Source organism: Lycium barbarum, chromosome 7 (assembly GCF_019175385.1).
Source record: "Lycium barbarum isolate Lr01 chromosome 7, ASM1917538v2, whole genome shotgun sequence".
Taxonomy (NCBI): Eukaryota; Viridiplantae; Streptophyta; class Magnoliopsida; order Solanales; family Solanaceae; genus Lycium; species Lycium barbarum.
The window spans coordinates 75050357-75074368 of NC_083343.1; positions in this window are offsets into that span (position 1 = coordinate 75050357).

Below are 24012 nucleotides of genomic sequence, written 5' to 3' on the forward strand. Positions count from 1 at the left end.
AGAAGATGTTCCAGCGGAGTTGGCAAGCTCCATTTGCTCCTGGAGCGCTGCCGAGTCAGAGTTCGTATGTAAAGGTTTTTTATTGATGTTAGAGACTTTGCAGACAACGTCGTGGGTATTGTTAGTCAGTCTGTAAGCGGCTCCGTCAGCCGATATGTCGGTCTGTGTTATGTACTGAATTTTGTATGATTATAGATTTGTTCTACTTGGAAACTACGAGAAAGAATATTTCTGAAAAAAAAAATTACTATGTATTTTATCTTATTTGATTTAAAAAGTTTGACGTGATTTTATGTGCAGCAAGAGTCTGAGGGTTCGCTCGGCCCTAAGTAAGGGTCGGGTGCCCATCACACCCCAGTAAGGTCGGGTGTGACATGCAGATTGACAAGCTATAAAGTATAGTTTACTAATGATAGCGTTACTTTCATATTAAATAGGCTAAAGGGGCGACGAAGCGAACGTGATTACGATTAACCTTCAACAGGTATGTAAAGCTAACCCTTCTTTCTTTTTGGCATGATCTTTATGAAACAAACAAACGACGTGTATATGATTCCAAAGAAGTTCCTATTCTTAGAGCCACTAGGATGGCTAATGTTCTTGAATTCCAGAAGCTATTTCATTATGTCTTGATACGTGTATATGATACCAGAAGTTCTATTTTGATATAATCTACAGTGGCATTCGAAGAGTATTGGATGTGACTATTGTCTGGACTTTCAAATGATGGCTCGTTTTGAATGTTCTATTGAGTCCTTGATTTCCATAAGTTATTTCATATTACCTTGATATATGTCTATGATTCCTGAGGCTCTATTTGCTATAGTCCATAGAGACCTTTAGAGGGTACTCAACATGACTATTGCCTTTGATACTCGAATATTAGTTATTCTACTTATTCTATTGAGTCTCAGATGATGATTTAGTTGCATATGGTTGCTCATGATGTTCTACTCGTGCATACTATTATTGTATCATTCACCGAGTCCCGGGCCGGGTATGTTATCGTGCACAGTGACACTGCATTATTCATCGAGTCCCTTACTAGAGGGCCGGGTACGGCATATGTATATGATGATATGATGATATGATAATATGATTATGGCACCGAGTCCCATGATGGGCCGGGTATGGTATACGTGTACACGAATTTATTCACCGAGTCCCTAACAAGAGGGTCGGGTACGGTATATGTATATGCTGACATGATGATATGATTATGGCACCGAGTTCCATAATGGGCCGGGTACGGTATATGATAATGATATGCATGATTTTGTTTCGTAAGGCACAGGTACAATGATTTCTTGATTATCATACTTGCCTCCTGGAAGCTCTACTTCAGTTATGATCCTTCTTATTGTATTTCATGCTTTATATATTCAATACATATCTCATACTGACCCCCTTTCTTCGGGGGGGGGGGGGGGGGGGCTGCGTTTCATGGCCGTAGGTGCAGATACTAGCCTTGGGGATCCTCTAGCTTAGGATTTCTACTCAGCTGTTTTGGAGTGCTCTGTTGTTCCGGAGCCTAGACTTTCGGTACCGGTCCTTTTGATGTATATATATGTTTATCCAGGGGTACGGCGGGGCCCTGTCCCGTCATATGTTACTGTTGATACTCTTAGAGGTCAGTAGACATATGTTGTTTGGCTGTGTTAGCATGACTTATACTTAGGACGTCCCCGTACGTGGTGGCAGCCTTGTCGGCCTGCATATATATTTTGGGAGGTTGTATGTAGTAGCATCCTTGTCGGCATGCACATGTATTTTGGGATGTTCCCGTATGTAGTGGCAGCCTTGTCGGCTTGCGTATTATGTCATGCTTGATTGGTTGTGACTCCTCAGGAGACAGATTACCATGATATATATATGTGACAGTTCTGAGACGACGTTTTGCTTTATAAGTTTCTATATTTTGTTAGTTTTGGGTTGATTATAGCTGACAGGTACGTATACGAGTGTCTAGCTCGGGCACTAGTCACAGCCTACGGGGTTGGGCCGTGACAGATACCTTCTTCAAATCGGACATGTCATTCGTCAAGAAGATTCTATCACAATGCATCACCCAATCAAGGAATTATCGGGATCACTACTTCCTTTGAAGGTTGGGAGAGTAAACTTGATGGAATTGAGACTCGTGTCTCACCCTCCTCCATAACTGTGATTCGCATTGAAATTTCCATCGTCATCATAACCTTGATGGTCACGACCTTGGTACCTTTCACGAGCTTGGTACCCTCTTTGCCTACCTATGTCAGGGTTAGGACCACGCCTTCCACCCCTCCCTCGATAACCTCCTTGCGCTTGCCCTCGTTGCCTCCAACCTTGTTCACCATATCGTTCGTGCTCGAGTATAGCTTCTTCTATCTCATCGTCATTTGGTTGTTGGATGTTTGGATGGTATTAGGGTGGCATATATGCATTTAAACGTGGATCATTTAGGGGTGGATCATTTGGATATGGGTCATGTGGAGTTTGATCATGTGGGGGTGGACTGTTCCGTTGGCCTATGGAAATGTTGTTTGGTGGGGTGAGCGTTGTGTTTTGAGGAGTGCTTTGGGGGGTGTTTTGGGGAGTGGGGTTATATGGGTGATGGAAGGTGCCGGGTGACAATGTAAGTGAAGTGCTTCGAGTAGCTCCACTTGTGCCTACTTGGTATTACACTCGGGGCGAATATGAGACCTCCCTACTACCTCCTTCAATTTCTTCCAACCTACTTCCTAAGTTTTTCATTCGACCATCCATGTTTTCCATTCGACCACCCATACTACCAACCTTATCGTTCAAGGCCTGCAAGGCCCTCATTACATCAACTAGTGTGAGTTCCCCGGTGGGGACTTGTGTTTCATCCTCTGTAGCCATGGTACCTATTCAAGACACTCAACAAAATAAGAAAACATGTTAGATTAGTAAAATAAACTCACAATCGCTCAAGTATGCGCACCTTTAGTTGCCTCACAAATTGCTTCCGCTAAAGATTGTGTGCTTGTTAATGTCGACTAGTCACAAGGGTTCAAATTCTACTCTTGGTCGGAATAGATTCTTGTTAGACTAAGAAAGACGGACGACTCAATTCAATCTAACGGACTTGAACCAAGAAGTTAACAACGAAGCATAAACGAAGAAAAGCAAGAAAGAATTGGCACGAAAGAAATGCAGACACAAGAACTAGCAAACACAAGTAGGAACAACTACTAAATGGTTACTAGTTGAGAGACAAGAAAATGGAATGCTAAAATCGAGAAATAAATCGAATTTCGGGCCCGGGTAGATGATAACTTGAAAACGTGGTGTTGAGGTCCCAAATGATCCAAGGTATCAATTTGAAATAATGAAAATTTTAAAATTTCTATACTTTTTTTTTTGTTCCCTACCGAAGGACTAGGGACACAAGGCCAACAACTAAGGATCAAGAATTTTTGAGAAATGGAAGTGGGTTGAAATGAAATTTGGAATTAAAAAGGTACCTTGAGTATACGGTTTGAGCTTGACAAAATACGGTCCGTATTGTGGTTTACGGTCTTTATTTCGTGTCCGTATTTAGTGATGCACAAAACAGAATGCTCCTTTCCTTTTACGACCCACAAGATACGGGCGTATTTTGTTTTACGGTCTGTATTTAACGATGTCTTTCCTAGGCAGAATGCTCCAATCCTTGGTCCTTTTATACGGTTAGGGAATACGGTCCGTATTGTGATTTACGGTCCGTATTGTGGTTTACGGTCCGTATTTAACGATGTTGCCAAATTCCAGTGAGCTATAATTTCAAGATCCAAGTTTACGACCCCAAATTACGGCCCGTAATGTGATTTATGGTCCGTAATTTGCAATGTTCCCAGCTTCAGCGATTTTCGTGTTGATCTCGAACTTCTCGAATTTTGGACCAAATTTCTTGGATCTGATGACGTTCCTGGGCCCACTCAACCTAGTATTTACCCTTTTGGGGGGTAGAAAAACACTTTCCCCAAATCTTGACTTGAAAACTTTTGATTAAATGCCCTTTTGGAGAGTCTTCTTCCTTATGAATATTTGAAGATCTTCAAGAACACCAACAATTTCAAATTTCCAACTACCTTCAAATCAACTTGTTTTTCCTTCAAATTTCAGATTTAGACTCCCCAAGACTTATAGAACGAAGCCCAATAAGTTTCAAGTCCCAATTTCACCCAAATCAACAAGACCCACTTCAAGTTCTTTCAAAAGCTTCAACTCAAAAATGGTGGATTCTTCTTGACCCAATTGGCACGAAATTTAAAGATTTGAAACCCTAACGTACTAAGGAACAAGAATCTAATAACAAAACAACAAAACAAACAATTTTTTTTTGGGGTTTTTTTTTTTTTTTTTTTGTTTTAATAGTAACAAACCCTAGGCTAGATTTGATAGAACAAATCTAATCCAAGCTCTGATACCAATTGATACAAGATTAAGAACGAAAACAACAAGAAAATGCAAGAAATAAAAGAGATAGATAATTTGACACAACTTAGACTCAATTTAGCAACCAAAGTTATAATAAACTAAGACCTCTAAATTTAAGAAGAAGAAGCAACCAAATTCTTAGGATGACCAAGAGGGATTAGAATCCCTAATAACCTATCCACTCAATAAACACCCAATCTTATCACTCAACTCTTAAGAGTTACAATATCCAAATATCAAGTAATAATAATCAAAATAGTCTAAGTCTTCCAAATGAAAGAAACTACTATTTATACTAAAGCTCAAAAGAAGACAACTACATTATTACACATTTACCCTTAAAGAAGTAAGGGCCTTGTTTGGGTGCCTTCTTTTGGGAAAAGAACTTGAAATTGCAAATCTTCAAGTAATAGACACATTGCAAGCATGACCATCTTCAACCTTCTTCTCCAAACCATCCTCCCATGCTATCATGAACACTTGAAATCTCCGGGAAGGTTCTAGAATGTACTCAAGTACGTCCCTCCTCATGAACAATGCTTGCATAGCTTGAAGTTCCCTCGCTTGACTCATTGTTTTTGTCTTGATGCCACTCGAATTGTATCATTCTCCCCTTCTTAGAAGCCAAGAAATCATTTGTGAAGAATACTCAAGTTGAGAAGCAAGTTGACAAACAACCTCCGAAGTTTCGTCCAAAAGAAGGAGGTACGAAAACTCCTATTCAATGCTTTAAATGTCATGGATTCGGTCATAGAGCAAGTGAATGCCCTAATCGTAGAGTATTTATTTTGAGAGACACTTGTAGTGAGAATGAGGAAGAATGTCAGGAAGGAGATGACGAGGACGATCATGAGAATGAACAAAATGATAGTGAAGGGGATGGTGTTGAGGGTGATGATGAGCCTATTGTACCTCTCTATGTGGTGCGAAGGACCATGATAAGCAAAGCAATTGATGACCCAAGTCAACGGGAAAATCTCTTCCATTCCACGTGCATCATTAACCAAAACACTAGCATCATGATCATTGATAGTGGGAGTTGTGCCAATGTTTCAAGTACCACCCTTGTTTATTTCTTGAAACTTCCCACCACCCGCCATGGAAACCTTTACAAACTTCAATGGTTCAATTAATGTGGTGAATTGAAGGTGAATTGGCAAGCTATCATCAAATTAACGGTTGGGAAGTATCACGATGAGGTGTTATGTGATGTTGTTCCCATGCAAGCGTGTCATATTCTACTTGGCCGACCATGGCAATATGATAGGTCCGTCAACCATAATGGGAGAACTAACCAATACACCCTTGTCCACAATGGTGTCAAACATGTCTTGAATCCCATGACCCCCTCCCAAGTGGGTGAGATCTATAACAAAATAAGGGAGTTGAAGGAGAAGGGTTATAGTGCATCACAAAAAAAGAATGTGGGGGAAGAGGGAGTAGAGGAGAGTAGTTCTCAAGGGGTGAGTGGAAAGAAAGGAGAGCTTAGAGGAAAAACCAAGGTGTCCCTTTTGAAAAATTGTGGGGAAATTAGGGAGGAATTGGGGGAGCTTCAACCGGTGATTCTCCTCATGCATAGGGACTATGCATTGCACACTAATGAACTAACCCCTTCTTTTCCTAGTTCTATTTCTTCTCTTTTGCAGGAACTTGATGATGTGTTCCCAACGGAACTCCCAAAAGGGTTACCACCCTTGAGGGGAATTGAACACCAAATTGACTTTTATCCCGAGGTCTCAATTGCCAAACAAAACGGCTTATAGAGCCAACCCGGATGACACTAAGGAGCTTCAAAGACAAGTGGATGAGCTCCTTGAAAAGGGAGTTGTGCGAGAAAGTATGAGTCCTTGTGTCGTGCCCATGATCTTGGTGCCAAAGAAAGATGGATCATGGCTGATACAATTCGAGTGGCATGAAGACCTTTTACAAGGAGCCAAGCGAGGGAACTTCAAGATATGCAAGCATTGTTCAAGAGGAGGGGAATACTTGAATACACTCTAGCACCTTCCCGGGGATTTCAAGTGTTCATGATAGCATGGGAGGATGGTTTGGAGAAGAGGGGTTGAAGATGGTCATACTTGCAATGTGGCTATTACTTGAAGATTTGCAAATTCAAGCTTTGTTCCCAAAAGAAGACACCCAAACAAGGCTCTTACTTCATTAAGGGTAAAAGTGTAATGATGTAGTTGTCTTCTTTTGAGCTTTAGTATAAATAGTAGTTTCTTTCATTTGGAAGAGTTAGACTATTTTGAATATTGATATTTGGTATTGTAAAACTCTTGAGAGTTGAGATCTTGTGAAGCCTTAGATTATGTAATTGTTGAGAGGAAAGGTTGCTTGGGATTCAAATCCCTTGAGGTCTTCCTAGGAATTTGGTGTTTCCTTTGTTCTTAATTTAGAGGTCTTAGTTTTCTATAACTTTGGTTGCTAAATTAGGTCTTAGGTTGTGTCAAATTATCTATCCCTTTTGTTTCTTGCCTTTTAATTCTATTTTCATTCTTAATCTTGCATCAATTGGTATCAGAGCTTAGCTTAGGTTTGTTCCAACAAATCTAGTCTTGGGTTTTGATTCAACAAAAAAAAAATCAAAATTCCAAATTAAAACAAAAACTCAAATTTTATTGTTGATTTTGTTGAATCTAGTGTTATATTTGAGTTCCTTAGAGTTTTAGGATTTCAAATCCGAAGTTTCGAGTCATTCCAAGTTGTTTTGAGATTTTCACCATTGTTGAGTTGAAGAACTTGAAGTGGGTCTTGTTGATTTTGGTGAAATTGGAACTTGAAACTTATTGGGCTTTGTTCTACATGTCTTGGGGAGTCTAAATCTGAAATTTGAAGGAAAAACAAGTTGATTTGAAGGTAGTTGGAAATTTGAAATTGTTGGTGTTCTTGAAGATCTTCAAATCTTCATAGGGAAGAAGACTCTCCAAAGGGGCATTTAATCCAAAGTTTTCAAGTCAAGATTTGGGGAAAGTGTTTTTCTACCCCAAAAAGGTAAATACTAGGTTGCGTGGGCCCAGGAACGTCACCAGATCCAAGAAATTTGGTCCAAATTTCGAGAAGGTCGGTTTTAACACGAAATCACTATAGGAGAAAATGGGGTACTTATACGGATCGTATCTTTTTATACGGACTGTATAAGTTGGTCGTGCTTCAGGATCAGCGCAGGAGACTTATTGTTTTGTGACATCATCTTATACGAGCACTTCCACGGAACGTATCCTGTTCTACGGACCGTATAAATTGGTCGTGCTTCAGGATCAGCGAAAGGCGACTTACTGTTTTGTGACATCATCTTATATGAGCACTTCCACGGACCGTATCCTCTTCTACGGACCGTATAAGTGTTACATCCCGTGTTTTCATGCAATGGAAAGCGTGCGAGTTAAATAAAATTAGTAACGGAAACGAGGTTATACCCCAAGCTTATAGGTGGTTAGAGTAATGGTACAGATGTGTTGTAAATATTAGAAGTTAAACAAATCGAAGAAAATAAGCTTCGTCGAGGTTTGAAATGTATTTGAATGAAATACGGTCCAAGCTATAATACCCCGTATTTTTGGACTAGGAAATTGAACCGTCTAGCATGAGCAAATTTACCCAAGCTTGGAGAATTTAGTCATATTGAAGCATGAAAATCAAGAACTCGGTGTATACAAGGAATGAAGTCCCGAATGATTTAAGACGAAAAGTTATGACGACAATGATTGAAAATACTATTTTATGTGTGGCAAATGAGGTTATGAACTAGTGTTATATCACATGGTCATGGTAATGGGTATACGATGTATGTTAAAAATAACTACTATTTAAGTGAGTTGAGATCAAGAAATTAAATAGTGAGTTTATTTTGTTACCATGTGCAACAATTACCCATTAAGTGGATAAGATTGTTACTAGTATATTTGACAAGTTAGCTAACACGTTAGTACTATTATTATTCCAGCAAGATGAGTTGAGATTAATATGTTAGTTTTAGTCTTTAAATTAATGTAGGGCATCATAGCCATTTTCATGCTTACCCCTTAGTTTTAATAGTTGCATATACGTGTCTATGGTCCTATAACTACACACTATCATTAATTACATGGCTTTCATTTCTGTTGCCAACACATAAATTATTTTTGTAAATTCTTACTTCACTTTTCCCCTTCAATCTTCTTCGTCTTCTCCGTTTAACATTTACACGATGTTACGTTAAATTACCGCTTTTCATTTACGTTTGTTACACCCCTGCCACTTAACCTCTAGATATACATACACTTTCTTACCTATAGGAAGAAAAATAGGTTGCTGGATGTTTCCCGTTCAACGAAGAGTAGCAAACTTTCTCCTCCTTTTTCATTGATTTCATAGTTATAACATCGGTTTCCTCCGAATCTTAGCAAAGTACGGGATTACTTCGTGGTGAAGTAAGGTGGAAAAGAGTAATTCTTGGAAAATAAGTTAAGGATTCTCCTCTACTAGATATATTTAAATTCATCCCGGTCATAGCTAAATTGTGAGATGGGAACTACAGAATTAATTGCAAGAAATCGGATAAGATATTGTTATTGATGTTTTGGGATTAGAATGAAGAAAATGACATCATAATCTCGATATGTTCATTGAGTTGCTATTATGATGATGGGCTGTTTTAGAAGTGATTTAAGGATGGACTTGATTTCATTTGGATATGTATTTGTTGATATTATTGTTGTTGGTATTCTGATTGATATTTTGGCTAAGTTGGAATCCCGAGGATTATTAAGTTTTTAGGGAAGATGCTGCCCGAATATCGTTAGATTCCTAAGTAACTAAGGATTGGTTTGAAAGAGTATCTTAATCTGATTATTGGCATATTTGGTATTGTTTTGTACATTGGTGAAGCCCGAAACCTAAGTTATGGTTAAATTGAGAAGCGACAAGGTATTTTAAGGCTATCCCTTCTTTCTTTTTGGCATGAATTACATAAACGAGCGAACGATGAACATTCATGACTCCAGTGAATTCTAGTTCTCAGCGGTACTTGACATGGCAGTTGTCTTTGATTCTCAAGTGTCGGTTCATTCTAATTATTCTATTGAGTCCCAGATGATGATTTAGTTTGCATATGGTTGCTCATGATATTCTACTCGTGCATGCCGTTAATATATCATTCACCGAGTCCCGGGCCGGGTATGTATTCGTGCACAGTTTCATTGCATTATTCAACGAGTCCCTCACTAGAGGGCCGGGTATGGTATATATATGATTATTATATTATATATGGATCGGGCCGTACGTTCCTCGGCATTATTATATTATATATGGATTGGGCCGTACGTTCCTCGGCATTATTATATTATAAATGGATCGAGCTGTACGTTCCTCAGCACTATCAGTTTCAGTCATATAGAGTTACGTAGATATTCTCAGATGTTAGCCACAGATGCATTCGATTATTGATACTGGTTTTCATGATTCATTTGTACTTGATGTTCTTATGCCTTACATACTCGGTACATTGTTCGTACTGACGTCCCTTTGCCTGGGGGCACTGTGCTCATGCCACACAGTCCCAGATTGTTTTGCAGGTAAAAGTATTCAGCTAGGATGGTTGGCTATCAGCTGGGATTGGCAAACTCCATTTTCCTCCTGGAGCAGTGTCGAGTCATTATGGTTATCATATGTGTGTATGGGTACGTCGGGGTCCTATCCCGACTCATATGATTCAGGTGTTTACTCTTAGAGACTTTGCAGATAGTGTCCTGTGGTTAGTATGTTGAGATGTCATGTGTTGAGTAAAGCAACCATGTAGTCAGTTTGACTTATTCGGTTTTTGATTAATTGAGTATCGTTCGCAAATTTCTATGGTTTGAATGAAAGTACTTTATTATATTTCCAAAAATTTTTGTATGTCCAGTTTCATTGTGTGAATACCAGAGGGTTCGCTCAGCTCTAAGTAAGAGTTGGGTGCCCATCATGCTCTGATGAGATTGGGGTGTGACAATAAGTAAGGTCGTATAAGGCAAGGGAAAAAGTGACATCAGCTTATACGGACACTTACACGGACCGTATCTTTTTATACGGACCGTATAAGTTGGTCGTATTTCAGGACCAACAAAGAGCACTTACTGTTTTGTGACATCATCTTATACGAGGACTTCCACGGACCGTATCCTCTTCTACGGACCGTATAAGTAAGGTCGTATTTCTCAAGGTAATTTACGTTGATCCAAGTTTCATTTCTCAAAAAAAATTCTTGACTCTCATTGTTGATTTTGTGACCCTATTCCTTTGGTAGGGAGCAAAAAAAAAAGAGTATAGAAATTTTAAAATTTTCATTACTTCAAATTGATACCTTGGATCAATTGGGGCTTTCCGACTGCATTTTCAAGTTATCACCTACCCGAGCCTGAAATTCGATTTATTTCCCGATTTTAGCATTCCATTTTCTTGTGTCTCTCAACTACTAGCCATTTAGTAGTTGTTCCTACTTGTGTTTGCTAGTTCTTGTGTCCACATTTCTTTCGTGCCAATTCTTTCGTGCTATTCTTCGTTTTTGCTTCGTTGTTAATTTCTTGGTTCAAATCTGTTAGATTGAATTGAGTCATTTGTCTTTCTTAGTCTAACAAGAATCTATTCCAACCAAGAGTAGAATTTGAACCCTTGTGACTAGTCGACATTAACAAGCACACAATCTTTGGCGGAAGCAATTTGTGAGGCAATTAAAGGTGCACACATACTTGAGCGATTGTGAGTTGATTTTACTAATCTAACGTGCTTGCTTGTTTTGTTGAATGTCTTGAATAGGTACCATGGTTACGGAGGACGAAACACAAGTTCCCACCGGGGAACTTACACTAGTTGATGTAATGAGGGCCTTGCAAGCCTTGAACGATAAAGTTGGTAGTATGGATGGTCGAATGGAAAACTTGAAAAGTAGGGTTGAAGCAATTGAAGGAGGAAGTAGGGAGGTCTCGTATTCGCCCCGAGTGCAATACCAAGGAGGCACAAGTGGAGCTACTCGAAGCACTTCACTTACATTGTCACCCGGCACCTTCCATCATCTATATAACCCAACTCCCCAAAACACACCCCAAAACACAACTCTCACCCCACCAAACAATATTCCCATAGGCCAACGGAACAATCCACCCCCACAAGATCAAACTCCAAATGACTCGCATCCAAATGATCCACACCTAAATGCACCTATGCCACCCCAACACCATCCGAAAATCCAACAACCAAATGACGATGAGATAGAAGATATGGTGACAAAGGTTGGAGGCAACAAGGGGTTATCGAGGGAGGGGTGGAAGGCATGGTCCTAACCCTCACATGGGTAGGCAAAGAGGGTACCAAGCTCGTGAAAGTGTCACACCCCAATTCCGAAAGGGCATGATTGGCACCTAGCTCTTACTTAGAGCTGAGCGAACCCTCTGGCAAACTGGACATAAAGAAAAATTCGGAAATATAATAAATTACTTTTTGTCAAACCATAGAAATTTGCGAACGATACTCAAGTAATCAAAAACCGATTAAGTCAAGCTGACATATCGGCCTACATGGTCGCTTTAAATAATGCATGACATCTTAACATTCTAATCACAGGACACTGTCTGCAAAGTCTCTAGGAGTAAACACCTGAATCATAAGAGTTAGGACAGGGCCCTGACATGCCCATACACATATATGATAACCATAATGACTCGGCACTGCTCCGGGATGAAAATGGAGTTTGCCAATCCCAGCTGATAGCAAAGCATCCTAGCTGAATACTTTTACCTGCAAAACAATCTGGGACTGTGTGGCATGAACTGTCACGCCACGGAAAATTTCGCGTAACTAAGGCTGTAGACGACTTAATGTGAGCTCAAGGAGGAGCAGATACTACAAGCATAAAGGATGGAATTCTACTGTATTAACATGAGGATAGCATGAGTATGATATTTGGAATGATACGTTAGAAGATATATAGCCCTCGAAATCGTAAGCTGAGGTGGGGCCCACATGTTGGGATTTTATAAAGGGCATATGTGAAGGATTGTCATCCTATAGCCGAGTGTTTTTCATTTGGTTTAGAGTCGAGTGATGAAGCTCATGATTCATATGAATAGTACATGGGAATTTGATCAATTCTCAAGAAGGACCCTTGAGCCAAATCCAAGTGTAAACACTCCAAAAATATGTTTTTAAGTTACGTTTTCGGGTGATCTGACTTTGAGAGGCCATAACCCAATCATTATTTGGGAATTTGGGAATACTCCAAAAATAAAAGTTGTAGATAATTGAAATACCTTTCCAACCAATATTGTGAGCCTTCACACGACATAGGGATAAAACGTTATAGACGTTTTAAGACAGAAAGGTCAAGCTGGGCAGTGGGCTCGGCCCAACCCGACTCAAGATCGGTGGGAACCGACCCGAGACCCATATATAAGGGCTAAAGTCATAAAAATTCATTCATTTACACATCAAGAAGTACAAAAACTGTTAGAGAGGGAGAGAGGACTGTTAGAGAGAGAAAGTGGAGAATCAATCAAGTTCGAGGCCCCGAATCCCGAGGCTCGTGAAGGATAAAGTGTAGTTGAACTTGGGGGATGTTGGTTTCGTGGTGGCTGCTCATATAAGATATGTTTAAGATGTTAATGATTTTCTTACCATGATCATTGATGGATTTGACGGGTTAGAATAGAGAAAATGACGTTGAAAGTTCGGTTATAATTTTTGGATATCAAATGACTTGGGGGCTATTTTGGTATGATTAAATGGATAGAATTAGTTGGATATTGATATAAAATGATTGTTGATATTGTTGTTGATAAGTTGCGGTTCTTGAATTTGGGAGAATAAAATGCATGAAGATATCGTATACAAAGCATGTACTGGGCTGTTTTGGTGTATATCTTTGGGAGTTGATGCTTTGAATTTAAAGAGGCTTATATGAGATGGTTGTTGTTGTTATTTATTGCTGATTGTGTTGTTAAATTGAATTGGAATTAGGGGAAGCGAAGATTACCGAGAAAATGCTGCCCGAATTTACGGAAGTTAATTACGAGCTTAGAGAAGTATATGAACCTTTTTAAAGTTTTCCATGGTTTCCTTTACCTTGATTGTGGATGGGCCAGTGTTTGGAAGCATAATTTAAGCTAATCACGTAAGCGACAAGGTATGTAAGGAAAACCTTTCTTCCTTTGGCATGATTCTTGTTGTTATTCATTCTATATGTACTCCATACGATTCCATTCTTAGACGAGTAAGGTCTAAATGTTTCTTGTGATGGCTTATTGATATTGTACTCCTATTATGTTCCAAATGGTTGTGCCAAGTTGAGTTGTGTATATGGTTTTATTAATGATTTCGAGGAAATGAGTTTTATACTTAATGAAACATAAAGTTTGATTTTCAAAACCACTCCTAAGGGGGTGCGAGATTTTACTACTTAATTTCATTTACGATTTATGTTTACATTCCATAGTATCATCCCTTTGTATTGATATGATCATTTATTCTTTGGGTAGGGCAATAAGATGAATTTGAGTAGAATATAAGTAGTAAGAATTTCATAACAATTCTACCCTCAAACTTGGAAGTATGTCCTCCTAAGTCTGGTGAGATACTGATACAAGCCGAGTTTCATCAAGAATATCCATATCAAGCCGAGCTAGGGATCACGTATTTGGAGACTTACTAGGTGCTTGGATTAAAGGCATGAAGCTTAAGAATATGCTAAAATGGAAGTATAGGCCTCGTTTGGATGAAGTAGGGAGAAGAAGGCCTTTCTCATATTTTGAGAAGACTACTAACCAAGCAAGGTCCTTACTTCATTAAGGGTATTATTGTAATAGCCATAGTAGTCTTCCTTTTCTATCTAGTATAAATACTATCTTAGTTTATTTCATTTGGTAGACTTTTATGATATGAAATATTGAAATTGTGAAATTGTAAGACTCCATTGGGAGCATGAGAGATGAGAGCTTGTTGAAGCTTTTGGTTGAATTCTTTGTTGAGAAGGTCGGTTGCTTGGGACTTTGTTTCCCTTGAGGTCACCTTAAGAATTTGGTGTTTCTTTTGATGATAATTTAGAGGTCTTAGTTTTATATAACTTTGGTTGCTAAATTGAATCTTAAGTTGTGTCAAATTATCTATCTTTTCTTTCCCTTTTGTTTATATTCTTACTTTCTCGTTTCCGCGTATCTGTTATTGTATCAATTGGTATCAGAGCCTAGTTTAGATTTGTTCCACCAAATCTAGTCTTGGGTTTTGATTCAAAATAAAAATCAAAATTAAAAAAAAATCTCGAATTTTCTTGTTGATTTTGTTGAATCTAGTGTTAGATTAGAGTTTCTTAGTGTTTCTAGAATCCAAATCTCCCATTTCGAGCTATTTGGAGTTAGGGTTTGTGTTCCACCATTGTTGAGCTTCAAAGCTTCAAGAACAAGGTTGGTGGGTTTGAAGAAGGAGAAGAATTGAAGGTTCTAGTTGATTGGGGTTTGTTCTCTAGTGGATAAGGACTCTAAATCTGAAATTTGGAGGTATTTGACCAAGGATTTAAGGATCTACCATTTTTGGTATTTGAAGCTTTAATGAACTCAAGAACTTGAAAAGTGGGTCTTGTGATTCGGTTGAAATTGAAGGTTGAAACTTATTGGGTTTTGTTCTCTACATCAAAGAGAACTTAAATCCGAAATTTGAGCTAATTTGGAGTTGGTTTCAGGGTAGTTGAATTTTTGAATTGTTCTTGTGTTCTTGAAGACCTTCAAATCTTCATAAGGAAGAAGACTCTCCAAAGGGCCATTTGATCCAAAAGTTGTCAAATAAAGTTGTGAAAAAATGTTTGTGAGCCCAACAAAAAAAAAATCAGAAATACTTAGTCTAAATTTCTGATTTTTCAAAAAAAAAAAAAAGTACTGTTCATCCGCTTTTAGTCCGCATAGCGGAAGGCAAGCCTGATTGTCTGAGAGCGGAGCGGAAGAAAAGCGTGAATCACTGAAGAGTTTTCGAAATTTTTTTCCAAGTGTCAAAATGGTTTGATTCTTTCCTAACTTCTCTTCTTTGATTCTTACAACTAATTAACAACTAGTAATCGACCTTATTAGTTGCTAATAAGTTCTTGAGTCGTTTCTTTCAAGCCAATTCTTTTCGTTCTTTTCTCGTTTTACAACTTCATCGTTAATTTCTTTATTCAAGTGCGTTTGCTTTAAATTGAGTCGTCCTTTCTTTCTTCGAGTCGATAAGAATCCACTCTTGACCTCGAGTAGTGAACGGGACCTTGTGACCCAACCGGATTAACAAGCATACAACCATTAGCCGAAGCAATTTGTGAGGCATTCAAAAGGTGCGCATACTTGAGCGTTTGGTGAGTTATTTTTAACTAACGTAACGTGTTTGCTTGCTTTGTTGAGTTTCTTAAATAGGTACTAATGGCTAATCAAGGTGGAGAAATGCAAGTTCCCACCGGGGAACCTACAATTGTTGATTTGATGAGGTTGTTGCATGATATGAACAACAAGGTAGGGAGATTGAATAGTCAAATGGATCACCTGAATAGTCAATTGGATCACCTAGAGAGTAGGATAGAAATCGTGGAATGTAAACGACGAAAAGAGCGTGATTGGTTCGAAACTCATGGAACTACCTATGAAAGAGAGGGGCACAAGTATGTAGTGGACAATTGTGGGGGTCTTCTTTTTCCACAACCTATTCCACAAGAGACAATGAATGCAAGGTTGCAAAAATCTTCTCCCATGGAAACCTTGTCAACTAAAGATGATTCTTCATGTGAACTTCAAGGTACGATAGCTAAACTCAACACTTCCAACTCTTTGAATGCACAAGTTTGTGATGTGAGTGTGAGTAGTAGCTTGTCGTTCTGTGACTTTAATGATTCTTTACCATGTGATGATAATGTCATTGTTAATGTCATTGTTGAAAGTGTCCCTACACTAGTTGATCCTTTAGATGACCGAATTGATTCTTCTTGCAAGATTGATTTGTGTCCACCTAGTGTTGACACTTGTGCTTTGAATGAAAATACATTATCATCTGTTCAACTTGAGTGTAATGTTAGTCCACTAGTCAAAGAATTTTGTGATGTGATTAATGAATCTTCGATTAGTGATGATGTGGTTCTAGTTGATCATTATGACACCCCACCCTTGTTTGATGAATGTGGAAATGAGTCTCTTGGCTTTATCTTTGTGTCGAGTGATGATACTCCCGTTTGTGATGGTGATGTGTGTCATGTGGATAGTCATGTAAATGAAGGTACTTTGAAAAATGACATTTGTCTTTTTGAGAATGAAATTACATGCTTCGGCTTACCATTGTTTATTGATTATTCTCTCTTTAAAGATAATGTCTTATTTGATGATAACATGACTAATGAGAGTGAAGTGCTTAGTGGAATGCATTGTAATGTTGAAAATGTAGCCACTTTTGGGGACTACATGGTTTTTGAAAATCCACTATGGAATGATAGAAAACTCCCCTTGGGAAATGATAATGCACTTGTGGGGAAGGAGTGTTTTGAAAAGAGAGGTGATACTTGCTTGCAAATTGTTCACTCTTCCTTGTGTGTTCCGAGTCTTAGTAGTATGCTTGATCATGTACTTGAATTTAATAGTGAAGCCACATGTGAGGACACCATAGATGAAGTTGTTTTGTGTGAAACCTTTCTTTACTATCTATTTGCATATGATGACATTCATGCTTGTGTTGGGGGTGCATCTTATGTTGGGAGGGGATCTAATGGGGTAGATAGTCATTCTCTTGGCCACTATGTGTGGATATTCTTCCCTTTTGATCTTGGTGATTTTTTGAAATTGGTGTGACTTGGTCATAGTGTTACCTTTGGGGTGGTATCACTTTGAAGTTGAGGATCATTTGTATGTTATGTCTATTAGAATCAATGTGGTATTGCCTTTTTGGTATTTTGAGACCATTGGTTCCTCTATGATATCTTTCTTTCATGTTGTTTGCGATAACCAAGTTCTTAGTGCTCTATATGAGAGCTTGTTCTTCTTAATCATGGTTGATACTTGGTTATATCACAAGTGTGTGCATACTTGGCATGTTAGTAGAGTAGGCTACTCTAACACTAACCCTCATCCTTTGAGGACCTCGTTGTTACTTGTCTTCCCTATGGTTTTGCAAGGTTTAGATTCGAGGACGAATCCTTTTCAAAAAGGGGAGAATGATACAAGCCGAGCTTCATCAAGAATATCCATATCAAGCCGAGCTAGGGATCACGTCTTTGGAGACTTACTAGGTGCTTGGATTAAAGGCATGAAGATCAAGAATATGCTAAAATGGAAGTATAGGCCTCGTTTGGATGAAGTAGGGAGAAGAAGGCCTTTCTCATCTTTTGAGAAGACTACTAACCAAACAAGGCCCTTACTTCATTAAGGGTATTATTGTAATAGCCATAGTGGTCTTCCTTTTCTATCTAGTATAAATACTATCTTAGTTTATTTCATTTGGTAGACTTTTATGATATGAAATATTGAAATTGTAAGACTCCATTGGGAGCATGAGAGATGAGAGCTTGTTGAAGCTTTTGGTTGAATTCTTTGTTGAGAAGGTCGGTTGCTTGGGACTTTGTTTCCCTTGAGGTCACCTTAAGAATTTGGTGTTTCTTTTGATGATAATTTAGAGGTTTTAGTTTTATATAACTTTGGTTGCTAAATTGAATCTTAAGTTGTGTCAAATTATCTATCTTTTCTTTCCCTTTTGTTTATCTTCTTACTTTCTCGTGTCCGCGTATCCGTTATTGTATCAGATACAAATTTAATAACTTCTTACGAAAGACTAAGGCTAATAACGTGATTGTGATGAATTTATTAGTGACTTATGATATGAATTGAAATTGATATTTGTGAATTGTTTGTGTTGATATGATGGTGATATTAAGCCAGAAGCGGCTGCCCGAAGGGGCCATCATTATTAAGCCGGAAGCGGCTGCCCGAAGGGGCCATCATTATTAAGCCAGAAGCGGCTTCCCAAAGGGGCCATCATTATTAAGCCGGAAGCGGCTGCCCGAAGGGGCCATCGTTATTAAGCCGGAAGCGATCGTCCGAAGGGACTATTGTGATACTACCCGGAAGCGGCTGTCCGAAGGGACCATTCTGTTAACATGTCGGAAGCGGCTTGTGTGTTGGTTTCATAATTTACTTAAAGATTATTTTGAGACTTCGTGTGCACATTTATGTTTCTTCCAGCGAAGGCTGCAGGTATTGAGTTAGATTGTGATTTCTTCTCTCCTAAGTCAAATTATGATTATGACTTGTTACCACCTTACATACTCAGTACATTGTCCGTACTGACGTCATTTTGCTTGGGGACGCTGCGTTCATGCCCGCAGCCCCAGATTGTTTGGCAGGTTAAGTGTATAGCTAGGATGCTTGGACGTCAGCTGGATTGGCAAGATCCACCTCATTCTGGAGCTGTCCTAAGTCATGTATAGGTATGTATGATTATAGGTATGTGAGGGCTCTGTCCTGACTCATAATGTTCAGTTTACTTCTTAGAGACTTCTGCAGACAGTGCCCTGTGGTACGTTTGTCGAGATGTCGACAAAGTAATCCCAGTTGAGTCATTTATGGATTTTAAAAGTGTATGTATTTTAGATGATTTAGATTAGTTTAAAGTACTTATTTGATTGAAAGATTTCATAATCGTTATAGAGATAATGATTTCTATTTGGAAAATTTTTATGTTCTTAAAAGTTTTTGAAATGACAGGTTTTAATAGAGCGAATGTCTAAGGGTTCGCTCGACTCTGATGAGAGTCGGGTGCCCGTCATGCCCTACCATTGCTGATACAATATTCAAAACGAAAATGAAGAAAAAAGGACAAGAAAAGTAAAGGATAGATTATTTGACACAACTCAAGACCCAAATTAGCAACCAAAGTTCTTGAATTAACTTGACCTCTAATTTAGGAACTAAAGAGCACCAAACTCTTAGGATGACCAATAGGGATTTGATACCCTAATAACCAATCCTCTCACAAGATTCACAATCTCTAGCTTAGCAAGCTCTCAACACTCAAAAGAGTTCACAATTTCAAGATATCAATATTCAACATAGACTAAGTCTTCTAAATGAAAGAAACTACTATTTATACTAAGGCTCAAAAGAAGACAACTACTCTATTACACTTTTACCCTTAATGAAGTTAGGGCCTTGTTTGGGTGTCTTCTTTTGGGAACAAAGCTTGAATTTGCAAATCTTCAAGTAATGGCCACATTGCAAGTATGGTCATCTTCAAACCTCTTCTCTAAACCATCCTCCCATGCTATCATGAACACTGGCAATCCCCGGGAAGGTGCTAGAGTGTATTCAAGTATGTCCCTCCTCATGAACAATGCTTGCATCGCTTGAAGTTCCTTCGCTTGGCTCCTTGTAAAAGGCCTTGATGCCACTCGAATTGTATCATTCTCCCCTTCTTGAAGAGAATTTGTCCTCAAATTTATGGGATCATCATCTTGCACCACCATAGGAGAGAGATCACAAACATTGAAGGTGTTATGAACTTGATATTCGGATGGAAGATCAATTTTGTAGGCATTATCATTGAGTCGTTCAAGTACTTCAAATGGACCATCTCCTCGAGGCATCAACTTGGTCTTTCTTTTGTTGGGAAACCTCTCTTTTCGGAAATGTACCCAAACCCAATCACCCGGTTCAAGCACAACTCGTTTGTGACCCTTGTTTGCTCTTTTGGCCGTTTCTTGATTCTTTTTCTCAAGGTGAAGCCTCACCTTCTCATGCAACTTCTTCATGGCCTCGGCTTGTTTGTTGCCATCTAAACTCAACACAACATCTTGAGATAAAGGGGTTAGATCTAAAGGGGTTAGGGGGTTAAAACCATAAACCACTTCAAAAGGTGACATGCCAATAGTGCTATGAATGACTCTATTGTTAGCAAATTCAACCAATGGCAATTGATCTTCCCAAGATGCTAATTTTCCTTTAACCATGGCCCTAAGCATAGAACCCAAGGTCCTATTGACAACTTCGGTTTGGCCATCGGTTTGTGGGTGACAAGAGGTAGAAAACAACAATTTAGTCCCAAGTCATCCCCACAATTCTTTCCAAAAGTGGCTAAGGAATTTTGGATCCCTATCGCTCACAATGGTTTTGGGAATACCATGCAACTTTACAACATGTTCAACAAACAAAGAGGCAACATGAGGAGCATCATCAACTTTATGACAAGCAATGAAATGAGCCATTTTAGAAAATCGATCAACCACAACAAAGATGCTATCTTTACCCCTTTTGGTTCTAGGCAAACCCAACACAAAATCCATCGAAATATCAAACCAAGGTTGTTGAGGGGTGGGGAGAGGGGTATACAAACCATGGGGAAGGAGTCTAGACTTGGCGCCACGACATTCAATGCATTGGCCACAAAACTTAGCCACATCCCTCCGCATATGAGGCCAATAAAATTGCTCCTCAAGAATTCCCAAAGTCTTATCAATCCCAAAATGTCCCATCAATCCCCCATTGTGTGCCTCCCTCACAAATAATTCCCTCCAAGAGCTCATGGGCACACACAAACGCTTGTTTTTAAACAAGAAACCATCAAACCTAGAATAGGGAGTAGAAGACCTATCCCTAATCCACCTCTCTCTTTCCCACTCTTCGCAATCTAGAAAGATTTTGGCAAAGACGGGGTCCTCGGGATACAATGTCTTCAAGCTTTCAAAACCCATCAATTTGGAAGACAAGGTATTAATCAAAACATGTTTCCTTGATAGGGCATCCGCCACTACATTCTCCTTTCCCTTTTTGTATTGGATTACATAAGGGAAGGTTTCAAGGAATTCAACCCATTTAGCATGCCTTTTGTTCAACTTTCCTTGGGCCTTGAGATGTTTTAAGGACTCATGGTCGGTCCTAATCACAAACTCTTTAGGCCACAAGTAGTGTTGCCAATTACCCAAAGCTCTAATCAAAGCATACAATTCAAGATCATAGGTGGAGTAGTTCAACGTCGCACCCTTAAGCTTTTCACTAAAATAAGCAATGGGTTTTTGGTCTTGCATCAAAATGGCACCAATACCTACTTTGCTAGCATCACATTCAATTTCAAAGATTTTGTCAAAATCGGGTAATTGCAACAACGGTGCGGAGCTAAGCATTTGTTTTAGAGTTTCAAAAGCCTTTGCTTGCTCCACACCCCAAGAAAAAGGTCTATCCTTTCGGATTACCTCAGTCAAAGGAGCGGCTATGGTACTAAACCCCATAACAAACCGTCTATAAAAACTAGCCAATCCATGAAAGCTTCTAACATCACCAATGGATTTAGGAATTGGCCAATTCTTAATAGCGTCTATTTTGGATTCATCAACCTTAACACCCCTTGAACTCACAACAAAACCCAAGAAAACAACTTCATCAACACAAAAAGAGCATTTAGCAACATTAGCATAAAGTTGTTCTTGTCTAAGCACTTCAAACACACATTTCAAGTGAAAAACATGCTTATCCATGGTTTTACTATACACCAAAATATCATCAAAGTAAACAACCACGAATTTGCCAATAAAAGGTTTCATGACATGATTCATCAAACACATGAAAGTACTAGGAACGTTAGTGAGACCAAAAGGCATCACCAACCATTCATATAGACCAAACTTGGTCTTGAATGCGGTTTTCGACTCATCTCCGGGATTCATCCGGATTTGATGATACCCACTCCTAAGAACTACCTTAGAGAATATGCATGAACCATTCAACTCATCAAGCATGTCGTCAAGACGAGGTATGAGATGGCGATACTTTACCGTTATCTTATTGATGGCTCGACAATCAACACACATGCGCCATGATTCATCCTTCTTTGGCACCAAGATCACGGGCACGGCACAAGGACTCATACTTTCTCGCACAACTCCCTTTTCAAGGTGCTCATCCACTTGCCTTTGAAGCTCCTTAGTGTCATCCGGGTTGGCTCTATAAGCCGGTTTGTTTGGCAATTGAGACCCCGGGACAAAGTCAATTTGGTGTTCAATTCCCCTCAAGGGTGGTAACCCCTTTGGGAGTTCCATTGGGAACACAACATCAAATTCCTGCAAAAGAGAAGAAATAGAACTAGGAAAAGAAGGGGTTAGTTCATTAGCGTGCAATGCATAGTCCCTATGCATGTGGAGAATCACCGGTTGACGCTCCCCCAATTCCTCCCTAATTTCCCCACAATTCGCTAAAAGTGACACCTTGGTTTTTCCTCTAAGCTCTCCTTTCTTTGCACTCACCTCTTGAGAACTACTCTCCTCTACTCCCTCATCCCCCACATTCTTTTTTTGCAATGCGCTATGACCCTTCTCCTTCAACTCTCTCATTTTGTTATAAATCTCACCCACCTGGGAAGGGGTCATGGGATTCAAGACATGTTTGACACCATTGTGGACAAGGGTGTATTGGTTAGTTCTCCCATTATGGTTGACGGACCTATCATATTGCCACGGTCGGCCAAGTAGAAGATGACACGCTTGCATGGGAACAACATCACATAACACCTCATCGTGATACTTCCTAACCGTGAATTTTATGATAGCTTGTCGAGTCACCTTCAATTCACCACATTCATTGAGCCATTGAAGTTTATAAGGGTTTGCATGGTGGGTGGTGGTAAGTTTCAAGAAATCAACAAGGGTGGTACTAGCAACATTGGCACAACTCCCACTATCAATGATCATGATGCTAGTGTTTTGGTTAATGATGCACTTGGAATGGAAAAGATTTTCCCGTTGACTTGGCTCATCCATTGCTTTGCTTATCATGGTCCTTCGCACCACATAGACAGGTACAATAGGATTATCATCACCTTCAACACCATCCCCTTCACTATCATGTTGTTCATTCTCATGATAGCACTCATCATCTCCTTCCTCGCATTCTTCCTTATCCTCACTATAAGTGTCTTTCAAAATAAACGCTCTACGATTAGGGCACTCGCTTGCTCTATGACCGAAGCCATGACATTTAAAGCATTGAATAGGAGTTTTCGTACCTCCTTCTTTTGGCGCAAACTTTGGAGGTTGTTGGTCGACTTGCTTCTCAACTTGGGAATTCTTCACAACTGGTTTCTTGACTTCTTGCACGGGGCCCTTATTCTTTTGCCAATTGGAGGAGAAAGCCCCTCATTTTTTGTTATTGTTCCATGAACTCACATAGCCCCTTGACTTATTGATTTTGTCTTCCTTGAGACCCTCCTCTATTTCAATAGCCGCTTGAAGGGTCTCTTCAATGCTCCCATAGTTGTGGAGTGTCATTTGGGAGACAATGTCACCACTTAACCCGGCTCGGAACCGAGTCATAGCATTTAATTCATCCTCGTCAAAGTCGATCCTCATCTTGACAATTTGGAACTCATCATAGTATTCTTCCACACTCTTTTTGTTTTGCCTTAAGGTGTACACCTTCTTGAGTTGTTCTTGTTTGTAGCGTTCGATGACATACTTACGCCGCATGGCCTCCTTCACTTCATCCCAAGTAGGTGTAGGCGGGAGTCCAATAATTCTTCTTGCTTTCACTTGAGTTTCCCACCATGTGGAGGCATAACCTTCGAATTGAGCAATGGCGTAAGACGCCTTTTTCACCTCGG